A 24,188-nucleotide genomic window follows, 5' to 3' on the forward strand; every position below is an offset into this window, starting at 1 on the left:
CTGAACATTATTGAGCGTTTCTGGGAATCTGGAATGCCTTGCCTCCTCGTACTCTTAAGCCGTCGGCACACGGACCGTGCATCCGAACGTTGACCGTTGAGCGTGCCGAGTTTCTGACGTCATAGCGGGAAACAGCACGTCCGGGAGTCTTTCCGAACGTGCAGAGCAATATCTGGCATGTCAGATATTCTGAGCGTACGTCTGAGCGTTGGCCAATGAGATGGCACAACGCCACCTACGTCACACGCTCGCCGTCTCCTTCAGTACAGAGTTGTGAGGCGCCATATTGCCATTCATTTCAAGCCTATATATATACACGCCGTTTCTGAGCACCACCAAACTGAGAATCACTGGAAAACCCGTTGTTAACTTTGTGATTCGTTGCAATAAAATAATGAGAAACATCATATTTGTAACAAAAGAATAGTTGTAACTGGCGTATTAGTTGTAACTTGCGTATTGTGAGAGTAGGCTATTTGAAGGCAGCGACACACTGAAGATCCACCCAAAACTCATTGTTCTTGGTACAATGTGTTATAATTAAATTTCAATTAGTAACATAACTACGATTAAGGTTTTTAGCGTAAGGTAAGATTGTATTAAAAGTTACTGGGCCGTGATGTTGGTTTAGCGTAATGAGTAGTGGCACTGTCGATAAATGAGTGTTTTTGTTGGGGCGGTGGTTCGCGTCATGACACAACCAATTTTTTTTCCCCTAACATTCGCGTTTTTATTAGGTTCTGATACTTTATTATTAGTTTAATATAAGTATAGACTACAATATTTGCTGATATGTAAATACAAGTTCCCCTTTTTTGAGGGGTGACTTTGCTCAATTAGCTTAATCTACAGGACAGCTTGCGCTACTTGTATACAGATATTTTGCTCCTTTTTCTTTTACGCTTCGTAATTCACGTGTTGCAAGGATTCTGCTACTGGGTAGGAATAGTGATCAAGTAAGACTGACCTTGGGGTTTTACTAAAATATGGAAATGATGAAATAATGTCTATCCTATGCGGAGAAGTATTCCAAATCTGTATCGCACTATTTGTAAAGGAACCTTTATAAGCCTGTGTCCTTATTGATTGGACGTGGTACTTTTCCTTTCGTGGACGATGGAGGAAATGTGCGTTTCAATAGACCTAACGTGGGAATTTTACGCGCGCCCATTGAGTAAACAGTGTGATTTACGAACTAGAAACATCCCTCAACTGCCGGTGCAGTGCGTTGCGGTCGCTTATACCACGACGGGGCCCACGTACCGTATTCACAAGTCGCATCGTTCCTGAGCGTTCAGCAGCACGTTGAACTTGGCACGCTCAACGTTAACGTTCGACAGCACGGTCCGTGTGCCGACGGCTTTACGGATCTATGAACAGCCCTGCAGGATTAATAGTGTCAGTTCCCTCCAGCACTACATCAGATAGTTGTCGAGTCCATATCATCTCCTGTTGCGGCACTTTTGCGTGCTCGCGGGGATCCTACAAGATATTAGGCAGTTTCTTTCGCTCTTCAATGTATATAAAGGGTAATGGAAAGAGGAGGAATACCGTCGAAACTGATCAGGCTGACCAGAATGTGCATTGAGAAAACTTAGATGAAAACTGAGGGTTGAAGGCACGGAGTCTGCATATTTTACAGTGGAGACAGGTGTCAAACAGGTCGACTGCATCTCCCCCTCCCTCCCCCCCCCCTCAGCCTATTTAATTTAATACTGGTGAAAAACTCATAAAGAACATCATCGATTGGAAGACGTATACTTGTAGGTGGTCAAGTGAAGCCGGGGTGACGTCGCTACAGCGGAGAAGGAAGATGAAAAGCAATTAAAATGCTACTAAAGGAAGCACAAAAATTGGGTCTGAGGATTAGTCATGGGAAAATGGAGTGTGTGACTGTAACAAGAAACAGAGAAGAAGAGACAGAGGGATCACTGGCAATAGAGGTTACAGAATTTAAAGAGAATGGTGAGGCGTGGCGCCTTAAATCACTCCTGTCTAGAGCCTGTGTATCGGGAGAATGATTCATGCGTGTACAGTGGCAGATGGTGTGAAGCTGGTTCAGACGAGTACGTAGTTCTAATTTTCATCGGCTATAGGACAATAGTGCACAGAGACATCCAAGAAACAGGTCAAGAGAATGTTTTTGTGAATTGTTCTGTTTATTTCTTGAAGGCTTTTTTGTTTATTTATTTTTGTATGATTTTGTATATGCATTTTGCAGTGTGAATGATGCGTGAACGTGGTCTAAAGTAAATACGTAGATTATTAAACTTCCTGGTAGATTAAAACTGTGTGCCCGACCGAGACTCGAACTCGGGACCTTTGCCTTTCGCGGGCAAATGCTCTACCACTGAGCTACCGAAGCACGACTCACGCCCGGTACTCACAGCTTTACTTCTGCCAGTATCTCGTCTCCTACCTTTTAATCTGCCAGGAAGTTTCATATCAGCGCACACTCCACTGCAGAGTGAAAATCTCATTCTGGAAACGTAGATTATTGTTCTACTGATAAACGGTGTAGCGTGAGAAATTTTTAAGACAGTGTGAATGGTGAGGATGCAGAATTTTGTATCATAATATGTGAAGTAAGTTTATGGTATAAGGAAAGCTAATTCGAGTGCAAATGAAAATAGTTAATAACGTAAAGTATAAACAAAATATCAGAATGTTAAATATTTATTTCGGGAAAAAGTACAGTTCGAAAGTGTATTATTTGTTGATTGGTTAGTTATGAAAAGCGCAGACTAACGCGGGAGGATAATGTTTCTTTACTGGTCTTAAAGAAAGCTGACCAATCAGAACGGAGCCGGCCGGGGTGGCCGAGCGGTTCTGGGCGCTACAGTCTGGAACCACGCGACCGCAACGGTCGCAGGTTCGAATCCTGCCTCGGGCATGGATGCGTGTGATGTCTTTAGGTTAGTTAGGTTTAAGTAGTTCTAAGTTCTAGGGGACTGATGACCATAGATGTTAAGTCCCATAGTGCTCAGAGCCATTTGAACCAATCCCATAAGAGAGGTCCCAATATATATGTTAGAGAGCGGAATACATTGCTTCCCTCTAAGTATATCTCAAGAAAAGACCACGGAGGTCACACGGAGATTCACCAAAACTCGTCCCTGCCGCAAACCACTGAGACTGGAACAGAAAAAGGGGGCAGTGATGGTAGCACTTGTATTTTTATTTATTATTTGCCGGGCATAATGCTACATTTAGCATTCCAATTGCTCCAGGTGAGAAGATGAGCAAACAACTACATCAAGTATGATGTATATTAGCTATAAAATAGGTGTAAATATGTAGTAAGATGGACAGCAAAATGTGCGCTGTAGTAGAGAGCTAAATGTCTTCTGAAAATAAGCTGTAAACACAACCAATAAAGTGAGCAGCAAGATGAGCAGTCGAATGAACACTGAAATCAGCAATTAAAGGAAAACTAAAATGAACAATATAAGTAGTAACAAATCCATATCTTTTGAAACAAGTAGAGAATATGAAAGACGCGAAAGAGGCATCGAAAACTGATTATGGGAGAATGAAGAAGCCTACAAAATTTAAATATCTAGATGAAATAATAAAAGCAAATGATTTTTACTAAGAAGCTAACTTTGGAAGGGCAAGGAAAATTGATGTGGCTGTTCAATTAACAAAAAGCCTTCTCGCGTCCGTCGGCCGTCGTAATTTAATATATTATTATTATTTTGATTGTGACCGACTTACGTGGTGGGCCTTAATCAAAATATTTCATTCAATTTTGATTTACAATTAAATGCTTTCGTGAAGTTCTCCTTTTTAACAATATTAATCTTAAATTATTTGTTACTTTAATGAATGTTAGACTCGCTGGATCCTAAAACATGAGCATTTAAGTTGAACAATGGAATAAACTTTTCATATTAATTTCCTCGGCTAGTCAGTTCACTTTAAAGCAAAAAGGCTTTAGTTATTAATTACAATTACGGCCCACACACGCGCGAGATTATTTTTTCTTACCTCCGTTAACCATTGCATTGTAGTCAGAGTCCTGGTTCTGGCTCTCGACTGCTGTACTGAAAATAAGAATCTTAAAGCTACGTATTTTCTGCAACGTCGGGCGGCTGTGGAGAAAAATGTATATTATGTTAATAGCGGGCGGGTTTTTCGCTTCCGCTAATTTTTTATCCCCCCCCATGAACCATGGACCTTGCCGTTGGTGGGGAGGCTTACGTGCCTCAGCGATACAGATAGCCGTACCGTAGGTACAACCACAACGGAGGGGTATCTGTTGAGAGGCCAGACAAACGTGTGGTTCCTGAAGAGGGGCAGCAGCCTTTTCAGTAGTTGCAGGGGCAACAGTCTGGATGATTGACTGATCTGGCCTTGTAACAATAACCAAAACGGCCTTGCTATGCTGGTACTGCGAACGGCTGAAAGCAAGGGGAAACTACAGCCGTAATTTTTCCCGAGGGCATGCAGCTTTACTGTATGATTAAATGATGATGGCGTCCTCTTGGGTAAAATATTCCGGAGGTAAAATAGTCCACCATTCGGATCTCCGGGAGGGGAATATTCAAGAGAATGTCGTTATCAGTAGAAAGAAAACTGGCGTTCTACGGATCGGAGCGTGGAATGTCAGATCCCTTAATCGGGCAGGTAGGTTAGAAAATTTAAAAAGGGAAATGGATAGGTTAATGTTAGATATAGTGGGAATTAGTGAAGTTCGGTGGCAGGAGGAACAAGACTTCTGGTCAGGTGACTACAGGGTTATAAACACAAAATCAAATAGGAGTAATGCAGGAGTAGGTTTAATAATGAATAGGAAAATAAGAATGCGGGTAAGCTACTACAAACAGCACAGCGAACGCATTGTTTTGGCCAAGATAGACACGAAGACCACACCTACTACAATAGTACAAGTTTATAAGCCAACTACCTCTGCAGATGATGAAGAAATTGAAGAAAAGTATGATGAAATAAAAGAAATTATTCAGATAGTGAAGGGAGACTAAAATTTAATAGTCATGGGTGACTGGAGTTCGAGTGTAGGAAAAGGAAGAGAAGGAAACGTAGTAGGTGAATATGGATTGGAGCTAAGAAATGAAAGAGGAAGCCGCCTGGTAGAATTTTGCACAGAGCACAACATAATCATAGCTAACACTTGGTTTAAGAATCATGAAAGAAGGTTGTATGCATGGAAGAACCCTGGAGATACTAAAAGGTATCAGATAGATTGTATAATGGTAAGACAGAGATTTAGGAACCAGGTTTTAAATTGTAAGACATTTCCAGGGGCAGATGTGGACTCAGACCACAATCTATTGGTTATGACCTGTAGATTAAAACTGAAGAAACTGCAAAAAGGTGGGAATTCAAGGAGATGCGACCTGGATAAACTGAAAGAACCAGAGGTTGTACAGAGTTTCAGGGAGAGCATAAGGGAACAATTGACAGGAATGGGGGAAAGAAATACAGTAGAAGAAGAATGGGTAGCTTTGAGGGATGAAGTAGTGAGGGCACCAGAGGAGCAAGTAGGTAAAAAGACGAGGGCTAGTAGAAATCCTTAGGTAACAGAAGAAATATTGAACTTTATTGATGAAAAGAGAAAATATAAAAATGCAGTAAATGAAGCAGGTAGAAAGGAATACAGACGTCTCAAAAATGAGATCGACAGGAAGTGCAAAATAGTTAAGCAGGGATGGCTAGAGGACAAATGTAAGGATGTAGAGGCTTATCTCACTAGGGGTAAGATAGATACTGCCTACAAGAAAATAAAAGAGACCTTTGGAGAAAAGGGAACCACTTGTATGAATATCAAGAGCTCAGATGGAAACCCAGTTCTAAGCAAAGAAGGGAAAGCAGAAAGGTGGAAGGAGTATATAGAGGGTCTATACAAGGGCGATGTACTTGAGGACAATATTATGGAAATGGGAGCGGATGTAGATGAAGACGAAATGGGAGATATGATACTGCGTGAAGAGTTTGACAGAGCACTGAAAGACCTGACTCGGAACAAGGCCCCCGGAGTAGACAACATTCCATTGGAACTACTGACGGCCTTGGGAGAGGCAGTCCTGTCAAAACTCTACCATCTGGTGAGCAAGATGTATGAAACAGGCGAAATACCCTCAGACTTCAAGAAGAATATAATAATTCCAATCTCAAAGAAAGCAGGTGTTGACAGATGTGAAAAATACCGAACAATCAGTTTAATAAGCCACAGCTGCAAAATACTAACACTAATTCTTTACAGACGAATGGAAAAACTGGTAGAAGCCGACCTCGGGCAAGATCAGTTTGGATTCCGTAGAAACACTGGAACACGGGAGGCAATACTGACCTTACAACTTATCTTAGAAGAAAGATTAAGGAAAGGCAAACCTACGTTTCTAGCATTTGTAGACTTAGAGAAAGCTTTTGACAATGTTGACTGGAATACTCTCTCTCAAATTCTAAATGTGGCAGGGGTAAAATACAGGGAGCGAAAGGCTATTTACAATTTGTACAGAACCAGATGGCAGCTATAAGAGTCGAGGGGCATGAAAGGGAAGCAGCGGTTGGGAAGGGAGTAAGACAGGGTTGTAGCCTATCCCAGATGTTATTCAATCTGTATATCGAGCAAGCAGTAAAGGAAACAAAAGAAAAATTCGGAATAGGTATTAAAATCCGTGGAGAAGAAATAAAAACTTTGAGGTTCGCCGATGAGATTGTAATTCTGTCAGAGACAGCAAAGGACTTGGAAGAGCAGTTGAATGGAATGGACAGTGTCTTGAAAGGAGGATATAAGATGAACATCAACAAAAGCAAAACGAGGATAATGGAATGTAGTCGAATTAAGTCGGGTGATGCTGAGGGAATTAGATTAGGAAATGAGATACTTAAAGTAGTAAAGGAATTTTGCTATTTGGGGAGCAAAATAACTGATGATGGTCGAAGTAGAGAGGATATGAAATGTAGACTGGCAATCGCAAGGAAAGCGTTTCGGAAGAAGAGAAATTTGTTAACATCGAGTATAGATTTAAGTGCCAGGAAGTCATTTCTGAAAGTATTTGTATGGAGTGTAGCCATGTATGGAAGTGAAACATGGACGATAACTAGTTTGGACAAGAAGAGAATAGAAGCTTTCGAAATGTGGTGCTACAGAAGAATGCTGAAGATTAGATGGGTAGATCACATAACTAATGAGGAAGTATTGAATAGGATTGGGGAGAAGAGAAGTCTGTGGCACAACTTGACCAGAAGAAGGGATCGGTTGGTAGGACATGTTCTGAGGCATCAAGGGATCACCAATTTAGTATTGGAGGACAGCGTGGAGGGTAAAAATCGTAGAGGGAGACCAAGAGATGAATACACTAAGCCGATTCAGAAGGATGTAGGTTGCAGTAGGTACTGGTAGATGAAGAAGCTTGCACAGGATAGAGTAGCATGGAGAGCTGCATCAAACCAGTCTCAGGACTGAAGACAACAACAACATCGCCACGTAATGGCGTCGTTGGCTGCATCGGCCGCTGCGATTGTTGAACTGTAAATTACTCGAATGCAGGTTAATTCAAAGGAAGGCGGACATGAAATCGGGATCACCTCTTACAAATTAAAAGTGAACAATGATATTAAAGCAATATACGAGGTGCGGCTAGAAAAAAACCGGACTGATGCTGGAAAAAACATTTATTTTCAATTATTTACAATTTCATGTCATCTCCTTCAATGTACTCTCCTCCTCGGTCTCTACACCGCTCCATACGAATTTTCCACTGTTCATAGCAATGCTGCAGATCGTTTTCGGTAAGTCCATACATCACTTCCGTCGCTTTTTCTTTTACTGCTTCAACAGTCTCAAATCTAGTTCCTTTCAAAGCTGACTTGACTTTAGGGAACAGAAAAAAGTCATAGGGGGCCAAATCAGGTGAGTAGGGTGGATGATCTAAGATGGGAATGTTGTGTTTTGCCAAAAACGTCTTCACTGACAACGCATTGTGAGCTGGGGCATTGTCTTGGTGAAGGATCCATGACTTTTTTCTCCACAAATCGTTCCGTTTTCTCCGTACTCGCTCACGTAGGGTAGCCAGGACGCTAATGTAGTAATGCTGATTCACTGTTTGTCCCTCTGGTACCCAATCTACGTGCACAATCCCTTTGATGTCAAAAAAAACAATCATCATTGCCTTGAATTTCGATTTTGACATTCGTGCTTTTTTTTGTCGTGGAGAACCAGGAGTTTTCCAAATCATCGATTGGCGTTTAGCTTCGGGATCGTAAGTAAAAAACCACGAGTCATCGCAAGTAATAACATTTTGTAAGAAGGTGGGATCACTTTCAATGTTTTCCAGGATGTCAGAACAAATCATTCTTCGGCGCTCCTTCTGTTCAATTGTGAGACAGTTTGGAACCATTTTTGAACACACTTTGTTCATGTTGAAACTTTCATGAAGAATCTGCCTAACACTTTCCTTGTCAACTCCTGTTAACTCAGACACTGCTCTGATTGTTAAACGGCGATCTTGTCGAACAAGTTTACCGATTTTTTCAATGTTTGCATCAGTTTTTGCTGACAATGGTCTGCCAGTGCGAGTGTCATCACTGGTGTCTTCGCGGCCATCTTTAAATCGTTTAAACCACTCAAACACTTGTGTTCGCGATAAACAATCATCGCCGTACACTTGTTGTAACATTACAAACGTTTCACTTGCGGATTTTCCTAGTTTCAAACAAAATTTGATGTTAACACGCTGTTCTTTCTGTACACTCAACATTTTCCGACGCACGGACAAAACGTCAACTACTTAAAAGAGACGCCACGGGCAGACTGAGTGCAGGAGGCAGATGAAACTCGAGCAGTAGGCGGAGCGAGAGTCACGTGACAGGCCACGCGACTTTCAGCCTTATTGCATTCGTTTTATTGTTTCACCAGTACTAGTCCCGTTTTTTTCTAGCCACACCTCGTATTCTCTGCTTAATTAGTGCAAATACGCTTACATTTGCCAGCACTCGCAAGTTGTCCGTCTACACGCAACCAAGACAAGAGAAGAAGTGAAGACGACTAAAAAATCAACAAAAGAGCGTATCTTGTCGTCTTATTAGATCATTTTGTCATATTTCTTTGCACTCCAAACTTACACAGAGAAATTATTATTTTACGGGTACATGATAAAATATATATATTATACAGTTTTTAAATGTCTCTTCTTTATAAATACTGTTTTTTAAGTCTTTTCGTATTATTTCACTGGGGACGCTATAACCTGTATAAGAAGAAATCTATTCCCACAAATGTCAAATTCCGCGAAAACTTTCATTAGCACAGGATGCCTTTATGTTTCAGAATGCGTTTCGTTAAATACAGGTAAACGATTAGATGAAATAGAAGGGAAGGAAAGAAAAATAATCAGGAAAATCTTGGGGCCAACACATCACAATAGGAATTGGAAATTAAGAAGTAACATTTAACACGACGAGGGAGACAATAGTTGCAGTCTAGAGAACCTAAACAGGCTACAAGTAAAAAAGGATACCAAAAGGAATTTTTAACTTATGTGACAGAAAAGCAAAAACATCAACGACTAGGATCAAAGTAGTTAAAGCACACGTAAGGGAAATGCAAATAATGGAGGAAATAACAGGAGAAAGAGAAAAGTTCAAAGTAAAAGTGAAAAGTTTCAAGGGCTTCCAGCGGATAGCAAAGAAAAAAAAGAGAGGCGCATAGTGGACAGGAGGAGGAAGAGAAAAACAGAGGGAAAGAATGAGAAACCACTGGATATAACAAAAGGAGATAAGGAAAAAGTAAGTTATTTCATGTAGTTCTTAGCAGGCCAAGTCAATAAAAAAAAAAAGAACAAGAAAACGAACAAATTTACACTAATAAGCTGACAGTGACTTAAGGAAGATGGAAAAAAGCATAGACCTAATCCTGAAATATTAATGTCTAAGCCGTCTGTTCACATAGTTCTGATTTTGGTTCTGCATACGGTACGATGTTGCAGTCACTCACAATATGGTGGACCGTGGCACACAAAGTGACTGACACACCACCAGAAGGTGGCTTCAGAGTATAGATGTAGATACAGGGTGTTACAAAAAGGTACGGCCACACTTTCAGGAAACATTCCTCACACACAAAGAAAGAAAATATGTTATGTGGACATGTGTCCGGGAACGCTTGCTTTCGACGTTAGAGCTCATTTTATTACTTCTCTTCAAATCACATTAATCATGGAATGGAAACACACAGCAACAGAACGTACAAGCGTGACTTCAAACACTTTGTTACAGGAAATGTTCAAAATGTCCTCCGTTAGCGAGGATACATGCATCCACCCTCCGTCGCACGGAATCCCTGATGCGCTGATGCAGCCCTGGAGAATGGCGAATTGTATCACAGCCGTCCACAATACGAGCACAAAGAGTTTCTACATTTGGTACCGGGGTTGCGTAGACAAGAGCTTTAAAATGCCCCCATAAATGAAAGGCAAGAGGGTTGAGGTCAGGAGAGCGTGGAGGCCATGGAATTGGTCCGCCTCTACCAATCCATCGGTTACCGAATCTGTTGTTGAGAAGCGTACGAACACTTCGACTGAAATTTGCAGGAGCTCCATCGTGCATGAACCACATGTTGTGTCGTACTTGTAAAGGCACATGTTCTAGCAGCACAGGTAGAGTATCCCGTATGAAATCATGATAACGTGCTCCATTGAGCGTAGGTGGAAGAAACTAAAATGAGCTCTAACATGGAAATTAAGCGTTTCCAGACACATGCCGACATAACATCTTTTCTATATTTGTGTGTGAGGAATGTTTCCTGAAAGTTTGGCCGTACCTTTTTTTAACACCCTGTATATGTGTACACGTAGACCTAGATGTACGTGCGAGGGTGGAGGCTTCTGTAGCGCAAAGCAATAAAGTGATTACACGTTATGTCTGATGGCCAGTCATTGTGCAGAGTCTGAGTGATTTGTTCTTCACTGTTACAGAGTGTGACAGACGATGGTAGCTTCTGTCACTGGTACATTATCATATGGCTTTGGCAACAGTACAGCAGTTTTTGTAGAATCGCATTGTCTTGAAACAGTGGCATGCGGGAAGCCCTGCGCTTCTCATGTTGTGGCACCCAAAGCGCGACTCTGGCCGCCATCCAGTGCAGGCGACACACCCCGCGTCTTGCACCTCCTGCTGTCACGCTGCCACTCTGTCATGCTGCATCCCGCTGTCGCGCTGTCACGCTGTCACTCTGTCACACTGCATCCCACTGTCACTCTGTCACGCTGCATCCCACTGTCATGCTGTCACTCTGTCACACTGCATCCCACTGTCACTCTGTCACGCTGCATCCCACTGTCACGCTGTCACTCTGTCACACTGCATCCCACTGTCACTCTGTCACACTGCATCCCATTGTCACGCTGTCACCTGTCACACTGCATCCCACTGTCACTCTGTCACGCTGCATCCCACTGTCACGCTGTCACCTGTCACTCTGCATCCCACTGTCACTCTGTCACGCTGTATCCCACTGTCACACTGTCACGCTGCATCCCACTTTCACTCTGTCACACTGCATCCCACTGTCACTCTGTCATGCTGCATCCCACTGACACACTGTCACGCTGCATCCCACTGTCACGCTGCATCCCACTGTCACTCTGTCATGCTGCATCCCACTGTCACGCTGTCACTCTGTCACACTGCATCCCACTGTCACTCTGTCACGCTGCATCCCACTGTCACGCTGTCACTCTGTCACGCTGCATCCCACTGTCACGCTGTCACTCTGTCACACTGCATCCCACTGTCACTCTGCCACGCTGCATCCCACTGTCACTCTGTCACGCTGCATCCCACTGTCATGCTGTCACTCTGTCACACTGCATCCCACTGTCACTCTGTCACGCAGCATCCCACTGTCACGCTGTCACTCTGTCACACTGCATCCCACTGTCACTCTGTCACACTGCATCCCACTGTCACACTGTCACTCTGTCACACTACATCCCACTGTCACTCTGTCACACTGCATCCCACTGTCACTCTGTCATGCTGCATCCCACTGTCACCCTGTCACTCTGTCACACTGCATCCCACTGTCACTCTGCCACGCTGCATCCCACTGTCACTCTGTCACGCTGCATCCCACTGTCACGCTGTCACTCTGTCACACTGCATCCCACTGTCACTCTGCCACGCTGCATCCCACTGTCACTCTGTCACGCTGCATCCCACTGTCACGCTGTCACTCTGTCACACTGCATCCCACTGTGACTCTGTCACACTGCATCCCACTGTCACTCTGTCACGCTGCATCCCACTGTCACGCTGTCACTCTGTCACGCTGCATCCCACTGTCACGCTGTCACTCTGTCACACTGCATCCCACTGTCACTCTGTCACGCTGCATCCCACTGTCACGCTGTCACAGTGTCACACTGCATCCCACTGTCACTCTGTCACACTGCATCCCACTGTCACTCTGTCATGCTGCATCCCACTGTCACGCTGTCACTCTGTCACACTGCATCCCACTGTCACTCTGCCACGCTGCATCCCACTGTCACTCTGTCATGCTGCATCCCACTGTCACGCTGTGACTCTGCCACACTGCATCCCACTGTCACTCTGCCACGCTGCATCCCACTGTCACTCTGTCACGCTGCATCCCACTGTCACGCTGTCATTCTGTCACACTGCATCCCACTGTGACTCTGTCACACTGCATCCCACTGTCACTCTGTCACGCTGCATTCCACTGTCACGCTGTCACTCTGTCACGCTGCATCCCACTGTCATGCTGTCACTCTGTCACACTGCATCCCACTGTCACTCTGTCACACTGCATCCCACTGTCATGCTGTCACACTGTCACACTGCATCCCACTGTCACTCTGTCATGCTGCATCCCACTGTCACTCTGTCATGCTGCATGCCACTGTCACTCTGTCATGCTGCATCCCACTGTCACGCTGTCACTCTGTCACACCTGGTCGCTCCTCCTCAGCAGCACGACTCCCGTCTTGCGCCATTTGCCTTGCTGTGTCTGCCGCCCATTCAATTGCTTCTGCTAGTATCTGTTTCCAATCCACGTGTGTGGCTAAGTTCATCAAAATATCGCGAAGCAACAGCTCTCGTTCTTAACAGGGCCAACCGCAATTCCCTTCGTGGAAGAAATTTTCACTATCGGGCTTTTACAGGGGTTGGATGAACACAGAGGTATATCTACACTTCCTGATCACCGCTTCGTCCCCTGTATAGGGACAATAAGCAACGAGATCCGATTTGTGTTCCAAGCGAACAACAGGCGGTTATATGACAACACTCGCCGGTCGTTTTACGTTTACCCATAGCAGCAGATACAACACAGTGCACTACACTGCAGAAGCGCCCTTGCGAGTCATCCTGAGAACAAAGCGCTCCACCTGATACTCCATCAACATGTGGGACACGCGAACCGCGGAGGCGCCTTACGTCACGCAATAGGACCGTCTGTTTCCTGCTGTGAGTCACGCAAGCGACTCTTCAGATGGATGCGGCTATCGGAAAAGAATTTCCGAGAGGCGCAGGTGGAGAAGTTGGTTCATATCATTTCCAGGCCGTAGCGGACCCTCTCCTCCTTTTCAACTAGCACTCAACACACTGCATCTCTCCTCGGCTGCCTCCCTTTTCTTTATTAGATTAATGTATAAACCTAGTGCTCACGGTCCTCTCCTTCACTGCCCCCCAGAAACTCGCGTTTCAATCCCAGACGCTGCTTTAATTTTGTATAAATCTTATCGGCTACAACAACCGAAGTTTTCCTCTGTAGCAGAGCGTGAAAACAGGAGGCAGAACAACAATTAGAAAATCAGAAGTCAGCAGTAATAAATGAGATTCCTGTTTCACTTTTGAAGGCGTAAATACACTACTGGCCAATGAAATTGCTAGACCAAGAAGAAATGCAGATGATAAACGGGTATTCATTGGACAAATCTATTATATTAGAACTGACTTGTGATTACATTTTCACCCAATTTGGGTGCACAGATCCTGAGAAATCAGTAACCAGACCAACCACCTCTGGCCGTAATAACGGCCTTGTTACGCCTGGGCATTGAGTCAAACAGAGCTTGGATGGCGTGTACAGGTACAGCTGACCATGCAGCTTCAACATGATACCACACATCATCAAGAGTAGTGACGCGTATTGTGACGAGCCAGTTGCTCGGCAACCATTGACCAAACGTTTTCAATTGTAAGGTGTCAGGCAAATCCAACACCTTCCATGAAAACCCTGACATGATAAGCAAATCCAGTAGTATATCACATAGCTCCGAATAAATCGTGACATTAAATTAGCCAAAGTAATATGAGTAACGAGTGGGCAAATGGAATACCACAGACTAACACAAGACTGCCTAAATGCATGTCATACCCTCCCACTGTGAGACAGACGCAGTTCCGAGGGGAGAAACGAGAACAGAAGCCGAGAGCAGAACCGTGTTAAGCTGAAGGCCCTACGATAAGGGACGGACACCCACGTCGCCAGCTAACCGCTAGTACCACCCCCCAGCCCATGTTAAAAGCTAGAGCCCTCCAGAAGAACAGTATAGATCTTACGATAACACAAAAAGGGCTACACCCGAGCCGCAAGTTTTAGCGTGAGACTTTTACGCGTCTCTGTTACGTCAGGACCACCCCCCAGCCCATGTTAAAAGATAGATCCCTCCAGAAGAACAGTATAAATCTTACGACAACACTAAAAGGACCAAACCAGCTGCAAGTTTTAGCGTGAGACTTTTTCGCGTCTCTGTTACGTTGCAAACTTTAAAAACATTGCCCCACCACGAAAAGTATAACGTTTCTCATTGCATAGACAGAATTTTTGTAGGCGGAGCTTAAGGTTAACATTGAGACCCTGATTGGTCAGATGAAAACACAGCCAGATAGTTTTTTTAAACCAACTTCGGTAAATTGTAGTAAGGAGAAGTTCGGAGAGAGTTGCTTCCGAGACGGCGAGGTGAGCGGAGCTGTGCTGCCCGCCGCCCCCTGACGAACACCGACAAGGTAATGAACGCACGCAATGCCGCATAACAGCGCATAAAGCTTCACTCAGAACTGCAGAAGTCTCATCTGTTACACCCACTTTTTGCGTAATACTAGTGTCGATCGTCAATTAAAGCTCATGGTGTTCACATTTGCCACTTGAAGTAAAAATCTGAAACGCGATGATTTTTCTGTTATATAGTTATTGAGAAGCCACATCAGCCACTGTAATTTACGACAAGTTACATAAGTAATTAAAGATAATTGAGAGTCACTGTAGACCATTTTGATAGTTTTCTCTTTTGTGAAACTTAATTTAAACCTAGATTATAGATGTGATATGGCATAGGTCATCCTTTGATCCATTGTAAAACTTGGAAACCCATTCAGGGAATATTCGTTCACATTTTTGTTGAACGCAGTTGGTTTTTACCATCCTGTATTAAAACATTTCCTTTTATCAATAGCGCAATTTATAAACAATGTTTTGTGAGGAGAATAAAATTTCCAATGGTAAACTTAACTGCTTTTTCGACGTTATTTTACCAGCTAACTAAAAATAGGAACGCCTTGAACCCCTTCCACTAAATTTAGTTAGTATTAAGAGTCTTTTACAGGCAGTGCAGTGGAGTTGACGCTGAAATCATTAAGTATTTGGTTATATCATCGCTAGTCTCACTGAACTCTTCTGAACTCTACATGTCATGTGTGGTCTGACGTCTCCTTACCAGCAACAGGTCCCAGGTTCAAACTAGTCAATTCCCTAAAAAACACGCTCAGAGCGTCGTTGCGCGAAAGTGGTAGGGAGACACGATATAGAACAACAGACACCACGCAGAATGTTAAACAATTGGTGAGAGATCTGGAGAATGTGCTGGCCAGAGCAGCAGTCGAACATTTTCTGTATCCAGAAAGGCCCGTACAGGACCTGCAACATGCGGTGGTGCATTATCCTGCTGAAATGTAGGGTTTCGCAAGGATCGAATGAAGTGTAGAGCCACGGGTCGTAACACATCTGAAATGTAACGCCCACTGTTCAAAGTGCCGTCCATGTGAACAAGAGGTGACCGAGACGTGTAACCAAAGTCGCCCCATACCGTCACGGCTGTGATACGCCAGTGTGGCGATGACGAATACACGCTTCCAATGTGCGTTCACCGCGATGTCAACAAACATCATGATGCTGTAAACAGAACCTGGATTCATCCGAAAAAATGAAGTTTTGCCATTCGTGGACCCAGGTTCGTCGTTGAGTACACCATCGCGGGCGCTCCTGTCTGTGATGCAGCGTCAAGGGTAACCGCAGCCACGTTCTCCGAGCTGATAGTCCATGCTGCTGCAAACGTCGTCGAACTGTTCGTGCAGATGATTGTTGTCTTGCAAACGTCCCCATCTGCTGACTCGGGGATCGAGACGTGGCTGCACGATCCGTTACAGCCATGCGGATAAGATGCCTGTCATCTCGACTGCTAGTGATACGAGGCCGTTGGGATCCAGCGCGGCGTTCCGTATTACCCTCCTGAACCCACAGATTCCATATTCTGCTAACAGTCATTGGATCTCGAGCAACGCGAGCAGCAATGTCGCAATACGATAGACCGTAATCGCGATTGGCTACAATCCGACCTTTATCAAACTCGGAAACGTGATGGTACGCATTTCTCCTCCTTCGCATCATCGCAACAAAGTTTCTCCAGACAACGCCGGTCAATTGCTGTTTGTGAATGAGAAATCGGTTGGAAACTTTCCTCATGTCAGCACGTTGTAGGTGTCGCCACCGGCGCCAACCTTGTGTGAATGCTCTGAAAAGCTAATCGTTTGCATATCAGAGCATGTTCTTCCTGTCGGGTAAGTTTCGCGTCTGTAGCTCGTCATCTTCGTGGTGTAGCAATTTTATGGCCAGTAGAGTATTAGAAGAACATTATGACTACCGACCTACTGTCGATATAAACCCGTGCAGGCATTAGCATTGTCACCTGGCGAGGGATGACTGCCAGTCAGACACGCGCACGGTGCATGTATTATCTGTGAGCGTGCTGTCCGTGCGTAGACTGAGGAAGGTATGCAGTCTATCTGAGTTTGACCGAGGGCAAACTGTGATGGCCCAGAGGCACGGCGCGAGCATTTTAGAAACTGCACGACTTGCCGGGTCTTCGAGGATTGCTGTGGTGAATGTCTTCAACAGGTGGCGAAATCAAGGTCAAACCACATCCAGACATCGAGGGGTTGGGCGGGAACATTCACCAGAGCGTTACTGATGTCGGACAGCGCATGCTGGGCAGACCGTGAAAACAGGACAGGTGGCGAATTGTGGCGGAACTAACAACAGACTTTAACCCTGGGCAGAGTACGAGTCTGTTTGAAAACACAGGCCACAGAAAACTCCTAACGATGGGCGTCCGCAGCCGATGACCCATGAACGTGCTAATGTTAACTCCACGACATCGCCAACTACGACTGATATGGGCAAGTGACCATCGGCAAAGGACGTTGCCGCAGTGGCAGAGCGTTGCATGGACTGATGAATCCCGATACCTTCTTCATCATGTGGATGGGAGGGCGCGAATCCGTCATCTTCCTGGGGAACAGCTGCTCGACTCCTGTACTGCGGGAAGTAGACAGGCTGCCGGCGGCTCCATCACGCTCTGGGGAACGTTCGCATGGGCGTCTATGGTTCCAGTGGAGCTCGTGCAAGGCGCAGTCACGGCCAAGGAATATCGGACACTAGTTACAGACCACGTACATCCCTTCACGACGATCATGTTTCCCGTTGGCTGTGGCATTTTTCAAGAGAGTAATTCGCCGTGTCACAAGGACAAGAGTTGATGGCGTGGTTCGATAACACAGTGGCGAGTTCCAGTTCATGCGCCAACCCCCCAACTTGCCATGCCTGAGCCTCATCGGAGACATTCGGGATGCGATAGAATATGACGCGAGAGCTCTTCGTCCCCCTAACCCCCAAATCAGTAATTACGCTAATTAGGTGCCCTGTGTGTACAGATTTGCCAGTTCCCTCCAGCAACCTACCCAGGCCTTTTTGCTTTAATGCCACGACGCTACGCCTCTGTTATTAGTGCCAAATGGGGACATACCGAGTGTTAGGTAGGTGGTCATAATGTTCTGGCTGAATAGTGCAAGTGCATTTTAATGGTGACATATTTACATGCATGAAATATCTCGGGATATTACCTTTGTCTATCATATGTTTCAACTTATGGGTACCCTATTTGTGAGAAAGAGGAGGGTATTTCTGTCGGTTTCCTGATTATTTTAAATTGAGAGTTCTGGTTGGAACTAATCGATGATAAAGTGTCATTTCATCACAGTTGGCTAACCCCATGGCGACATTTTTACCTTGGAAACCATCAGTCAGAAACAGTAATGTCTTTATCGTCATGTGACTCTAAGTGAAATTCTGCAGATTGTGCTTCGATAATTGGTTCAGAAAGTGGCACACCTTCTATTAGGTTTGTTAAAAAACACATTTAAAGACATAGAAGTTCAATGTCTTTTCCTAGTTTCGTCCTCTTTCTATTCAATCCCACAACACTTTCAACTGTGTTTACAAAACTTCTATTTATATTCTTTTGTTTGAAGCCATACCTGACTATGTTTTTAGAGATATCGCGCTGATGTGCTGAACTTGCTTCTGTGTCACTGTACCTGTATAACTTGCTACAGAAGAATGCTGAAGAATAGATGGACAGATCACGTAAATATTAAGGAGGTACTGAATAGAATTCGGGAGAAGAGGAATTTGTAACACAATTTGACTAGAAGAAGGGATCAGTTGGTAGGACACGTTCTGAGGCATCAAGGGGTCACCAATTTACTACGCTAAGGCAGTGTGGAGGGTAAAAATCGCAGAGGGAGACCAAGAGATGAATACACTAAACAGATTCAGAAGGATGTAGGGTGCAGTAGTTGCTCGGAGATGAAGAGGCTTGCAAAGGATAGAGTAGCAAGCATCAAATCAGTCTCTGGGCTGAAGACCACAACAGCAGCAATGACCATTCTTCGTATGATCAACAATTTTTATTCTGTCACTCACAGAGTAAGCTTTTCTTTTCTGTAACAACATAGGAAGCACACAGGAATCGTCTCTGAATGAGTAACGAATGATGCAGATTCTTGTTGTTCCTGTTGTTGTTGTTGTTGTGGTCTTCAGTCCACAGACTGGTTTGATGCAGCTCTCTATGATACTCTATCCTCTGCAAGCTTCTTGATCTCCCAGTACCTACTGCAACCTACATCCTTCTGAATCTGCTTAGTGTATTCATCTCTTGGCCTCCCTCTACGATTTTTACCCTCCACGCTACCCTCCAGTACTGAATTGGTGATCCCTTGATGCCTCAGTACATGTCATGCCAACCGATCCCTTCTCCTAGTCAAGTTGTGCCACAAATGTCTCTTCTCCACAGTTCTATTCAATACCTGCTCATTAATTATGTGATCTACCCATCTAATCTTCAGCATTCTTCTGTAGCACCACATTTCGAAAGCTTCTATTCTCTCTTTCTCTAAACCATTTATCGTGCACGTTTCACTTCCTTACATACACTCCATACAACTACTTTCTGAAAAGACTTCCTGACACTTAAATATACACTCGATGTTAACAAATTTCTCTTCTTCAGAAACGCATTCCTTGCCATTTCCAGTCTACGTTTTACATCCTCTCTACTTCGACCATCATCATTTATTTTGCTCCTCAAATAGCAAAACTCCTTTACTACTTTAAGTGTCTCATTTCCTAATCTAATTCCCTCAGTGTCACCTGATTTAATTAGACTACGTTCCATTATCCTCGTTTTGCTTTTGTTGATGTTCACCTTACATCCTCCTTTCAAGACACTGTCCATTCCGTGCAACTGCTCTTCCAAGTTCTTTGCTGTCTCTGACAGAATTACAATGCCATTGGCAAACGTCTAAGTTTTTATTTCTTCTCCATGGATTTTAATTCCTGCTCCATATTTTTCTTTTGTTTCCTTTACTGATTGCTCAATATACAGATTGAATAACATCGGGGAGAGGCTACAACCCTGTCTCACTCCCTTCCCAACCACTGCTTCCCTTTCATGAACCTCCTGTCTTATAACTGCCATCTGGTTTCTGTGTAAATTGTAAATAGGCTTTCGCTCCATGTATTTTATCCCTGCCACATTCAGAGTTTGGAAGAGAGTATTCCAGTCAACATTGTCAAAAGCTTTCTCTAAGTCTACAAATGCCAGAAACGTAGGTTTGCCTTTCCCTATTGTATCTTCTAAGACAGGGCTTCCCAACGTGTGGGCCGCGGACCCCTTAGGGCTCCGCCGGCTCTTTCAAGGGGGTCCGCGGCCACCTTTCACCAAATCGTGTCAAATAATGAGTAAAATTATTGAATAAAAATGTGAGAATCAAATTCATCACTATTTTTTTTCGTGTGAAAAATATGTGTACTTTTACTTCAGATCGTATTCCCAAGCAGCCTTTGCGGTTCCTAAGTGAGAACACATACACAGTTTAGTGCCGGAGAATGCGGCTTCTCTGATCGACTGTTTCGCAACAATACGGGGGTCGTTTGTGCGTCGGCTCACGGCGCTAGATGCGCTGAAACCTTTTACGCATGCGCGGAGCGCGCTTTGTCGACCAATCACAGCGCTCGCTGGCACGTATGCGGCCCCAGGCATCATTAAATGTTAAACTTGCTTTGTAGAGATTGGCAAACTGAAACACGTAACTGTTTCGAAACAAATGAAACAGCACAATGTAATGTTTCGTATTTCCTGAAGCAAATGCGCTGCTTTCGTGTCGTGTGACTTTCATACTTTTCAGTTGGCTGAGGACAGCCATAGCTGAAGACAGAAGAACCACCACGAACGGAACTGGAGGTGGGAGCGAACTGCAGAAACAACGGATATGCTACGGGGATTCCCACATTCCGTTAGTATGGGTAATATACCCATCTTGCTAATTTCCATGCACACAAAGGGAATCATTGTGGGTAATAGGCACAGTGACTATAGACTCACAAATAATGCCAAATAATTCGAATAAATAACAAAATATAACAGAAAAAAAATTTGTCTTTCAAGGTGTTTCGAACCGTTACTATAAATTCACCATGCTTCCCAGCCCTTTCTGTTCACCATTACACTATCAGTGATATGTCAGATTGCTTGCAATTATACCTACATCAAATTTATGTATGTGTCTAATAACTGTCACTCTACGGCTTTTTTTTATTAAAAATGTTGTAGGCTTACTTGCGTTTCTTAATATGAATACTGTACATGACCAGAGAAACGTATGTTATAAAAAAAAGTGTAATTTAACTGAATGATTTTCACATGTTTATTATTTTTAATGTGAATAGTATGCGTTGTTTTATTGTTTGGTTAGTGTTTATAAAGCAGATGTTACGCCATTTCGGAATAGGACAGTCAGATAGAAACGAAGCTTTATTTTCGGATATCTTAAGCTTGATGCTATTGCTTGTCAAAAAGATTTCGACACTCTTGAAAGTGTTTCACGAAGTGGCATGTTGTGTTTCAGTACCTGTGCCGAGCCCGAATCTCGTCCTACACAGAGCGGATTGAAACATCACTGTTTAGATAGAATTAGTCCGTTCCAAGCACAGGTGGACTGAAACAGCCTTATTTTGAAACAACGATACAGTTTCTGTGTCTGGCTCGGGATCGAATCTGGTGCGGTTATCCGAGACAGGGGCGGAATGAAACACCACTGTTTCGAAAAAGTGAACGACAGCCGTTCCGAAACACTGAAACAGTTCCACGTACCGATACACTGTATCGAAACATAGAAACAGTGCCCAAGTCTATTGCTTTGTTAGTGCACTACCTATTTCATAAGTCGATTTTTGAGCAGTTTATTACTTCTAACAAGGATCGGTGGCTGAAGTCAGGATCATTGAAGAAGGGTGCAGTTTCTCCATCGCCTTCACAACAGGGGAAATTTCCAGTTGAAATGAATGAGGAGGGAGGACGACCAAAGGGAGAACAATCACAAGAAGCTCCACAGCCGGATTTATTATGTGAAAACGCTGCAAGTACTCCATTTGCTGCAATATCCTGTGGAAGTGGAATAACCAAGAAGCGTAAGTACAACGAAAGCTATTTAGAAATGGGTTTTATGGGGACAAAGGAGGGTAAGGCTCAGTGTGTAATTTGTGTAATTTGTGCGCGAGTCCTTTCGAACAGTTCAATGATTCCAGTTAAATTGCGCCGTCATTTTGAAGGTACTCACCCGGATTTCCAGGCTAAAGACATCGATTATTTCAAAAGGAAGAGTGCTGAACTAGCTGTTTCTCAGCATTGCATGAAAACTCATGGAGAAACAATTAATGAAAATTCAGTAAAAGCTTCTTTCTCGGTTAATTTTCGAGTGGCAAAAACAGGCAAAGCTCATACCATTGCAGAAAATCTCATAAAGCCGTGTGTTAATGATATTGTTTCTTGCATGCTAGACGAAAAGGCAGTAAAGCTTGTATCTTCGGTGGCATTATCAAACAATACTGTCAAGAGACGCATTGTTGACATGTCAAATGATGTGAAAGACACTCTTGTTTCTCGCAGCCAACATAATTCATTTACTCTGCAGATAGACGAATCCACTGATGTTGCAGGATTAGTGATTTTATTGGCTTTTGTCCGTTATGAATACTCTGGATGTTTTGAGGAGGACCTCTTATTGGGCAGACCATTACCTGCCAACACAACAGGTGCTGAAATATTCCGTCTGTTGGATGATTTTTTAAGGACTAACGAAGTCTCATGGTATAACTGCATAGATGTGTGCACAGATGGTGCAAAAGCTATGACAGGTGCTACAGCCGGAGCAATAATGAAAGTAAAAGAAAACGCCAAGAATTGCAGCAGTAGTCATTGTGCTCTCCACAGATGCACTTAAGCTACGAAACAAATGCCTGTTTCGTTCAAGAAACTTTTAGACGGATCCATTCAAAACATTAACTACATAAAATCAAGGCCGTTGAAGTCAAGACTTTTCACAATACTGTGTGAAGATATGGGAAGCATTCATGGTTCCCTGCTTCTCCACACAGAAGTGAGGTGGCTCTCACTTGGGAATGCACTCTCTCGGTTGTACGAATTCAGATTGGAAGTCTTAGCTTTCCTTGTGGAACATAACACCAAATTAGCAGACCTTATTAATGACGAAAATTGGCAGTGTGTACTTGCCTATTTATCAGATATTTTCTCCAAAATGAACAAAATGAATATTTCACTCCAAGGGCAAAGTGAAACAAAGGTCACTGTTATCGACAAAGTTCGAGCATTCAAGAGGAAAATCAATTTTTGGGCAGAGAGTGTCGAGGAGGGGGAGGTCGAATGTTTTCCTCTTCTCAAGGAGTTTTTGAAAAACAAAACATTGGCGCTTGGGAAGAATTTGTTTCATCAAATCCTGGAACTTCTCCGAAGCTTGATGTCATTGTTTGAGCATTATTTCCCAACATCTGAAGATGAGAAGCTGCAGAAATACGAATGGGTGGTCAACCCATTCACTGTATCCAAACAGCTGAACATTCTATCATCAAATGAATATGAGTTGTTGATAGAAATTGCCGTAGACCCTACCTTGAAATCAAGTTTTGACATTGACGGTTACTCACACTTTTGGATCCGTTTGGATAACAAGAAATACTACACCCTTGTTGAAAAGGCAAAACGTGTACTTCTTCCGTTTGCCACAACATACATGTGTGAATCTGGATTCTCGATCCATGTTGCCCACAAAACTAAGTACCGAAGCTGTCTAGATGCGGAACCACATACGTCGCAAGTTGTTAAGAATTGAACCCAACTTTTCAAAATTGTGTCAGCAGAAGCACTCTCAACCATCACATTACGATTCCATTATTATTCCTACAGAATCAACTATACTAAAGAAGAAAGCATTTTTCTTCGTAGATGCTCAGTGAACGTACTTGAACTATAACTCTGTAGGAATTTTGTTTCTGTCTTCTATCATTCACAAAATAATTATTAATTGAATTCTGTTGGCATTGACGTATTTGTTACGAAAATTAAAATGATCTCTAAAGCTAATTTTTTCTTTATAATATATTCCGTCCTCTCAGTTAAAAATATGGCCTGCCTGTACTTGAATTACAATTATTTGCTATTACTCTGACACTATATTGTGGCAACTGGCTGCGAACGTAAACAAATGAGGACTTTTCACGTGCCACC

The 24,188-nt window shown here is 43.6% G+C and overlaps 1 non-coding gene across 1 annotated transcript; it reads right to left on the bottom strand.

Annotated features, from left to right (window-relative positions):
* Nucleotides 1-2,292: 2,292 nt before the first annotated feature.
* Nucleotides 2,293-2,366, bottom strand: Trnas-cga (transfer RNA serine (anticodon CGA)). Its single transcript has one exon. It is a non-coding gene; the product is annotated as a tRNA-Ser (tRNA).
* Between the last annotated feature and the right edge of the window lie 21,822 nt (nt 2,367-24,188).

Source organism: Schistocerca serialis, chromosome 7 (genome assembly GCF_023864345.2).
Source record: "Schistocerca serialis cubense isolate TAMUIC-IGC-003099 chromosome 7, iqSchSeri2.2, whole genome shotgun sequence".
NCBI classification, from domain to species: Eukaryota; Metazoa; Arthropoda; class Insecta; order Orthoptera; family Acrididae; genus Schistocerca; species Schistocerca serialis.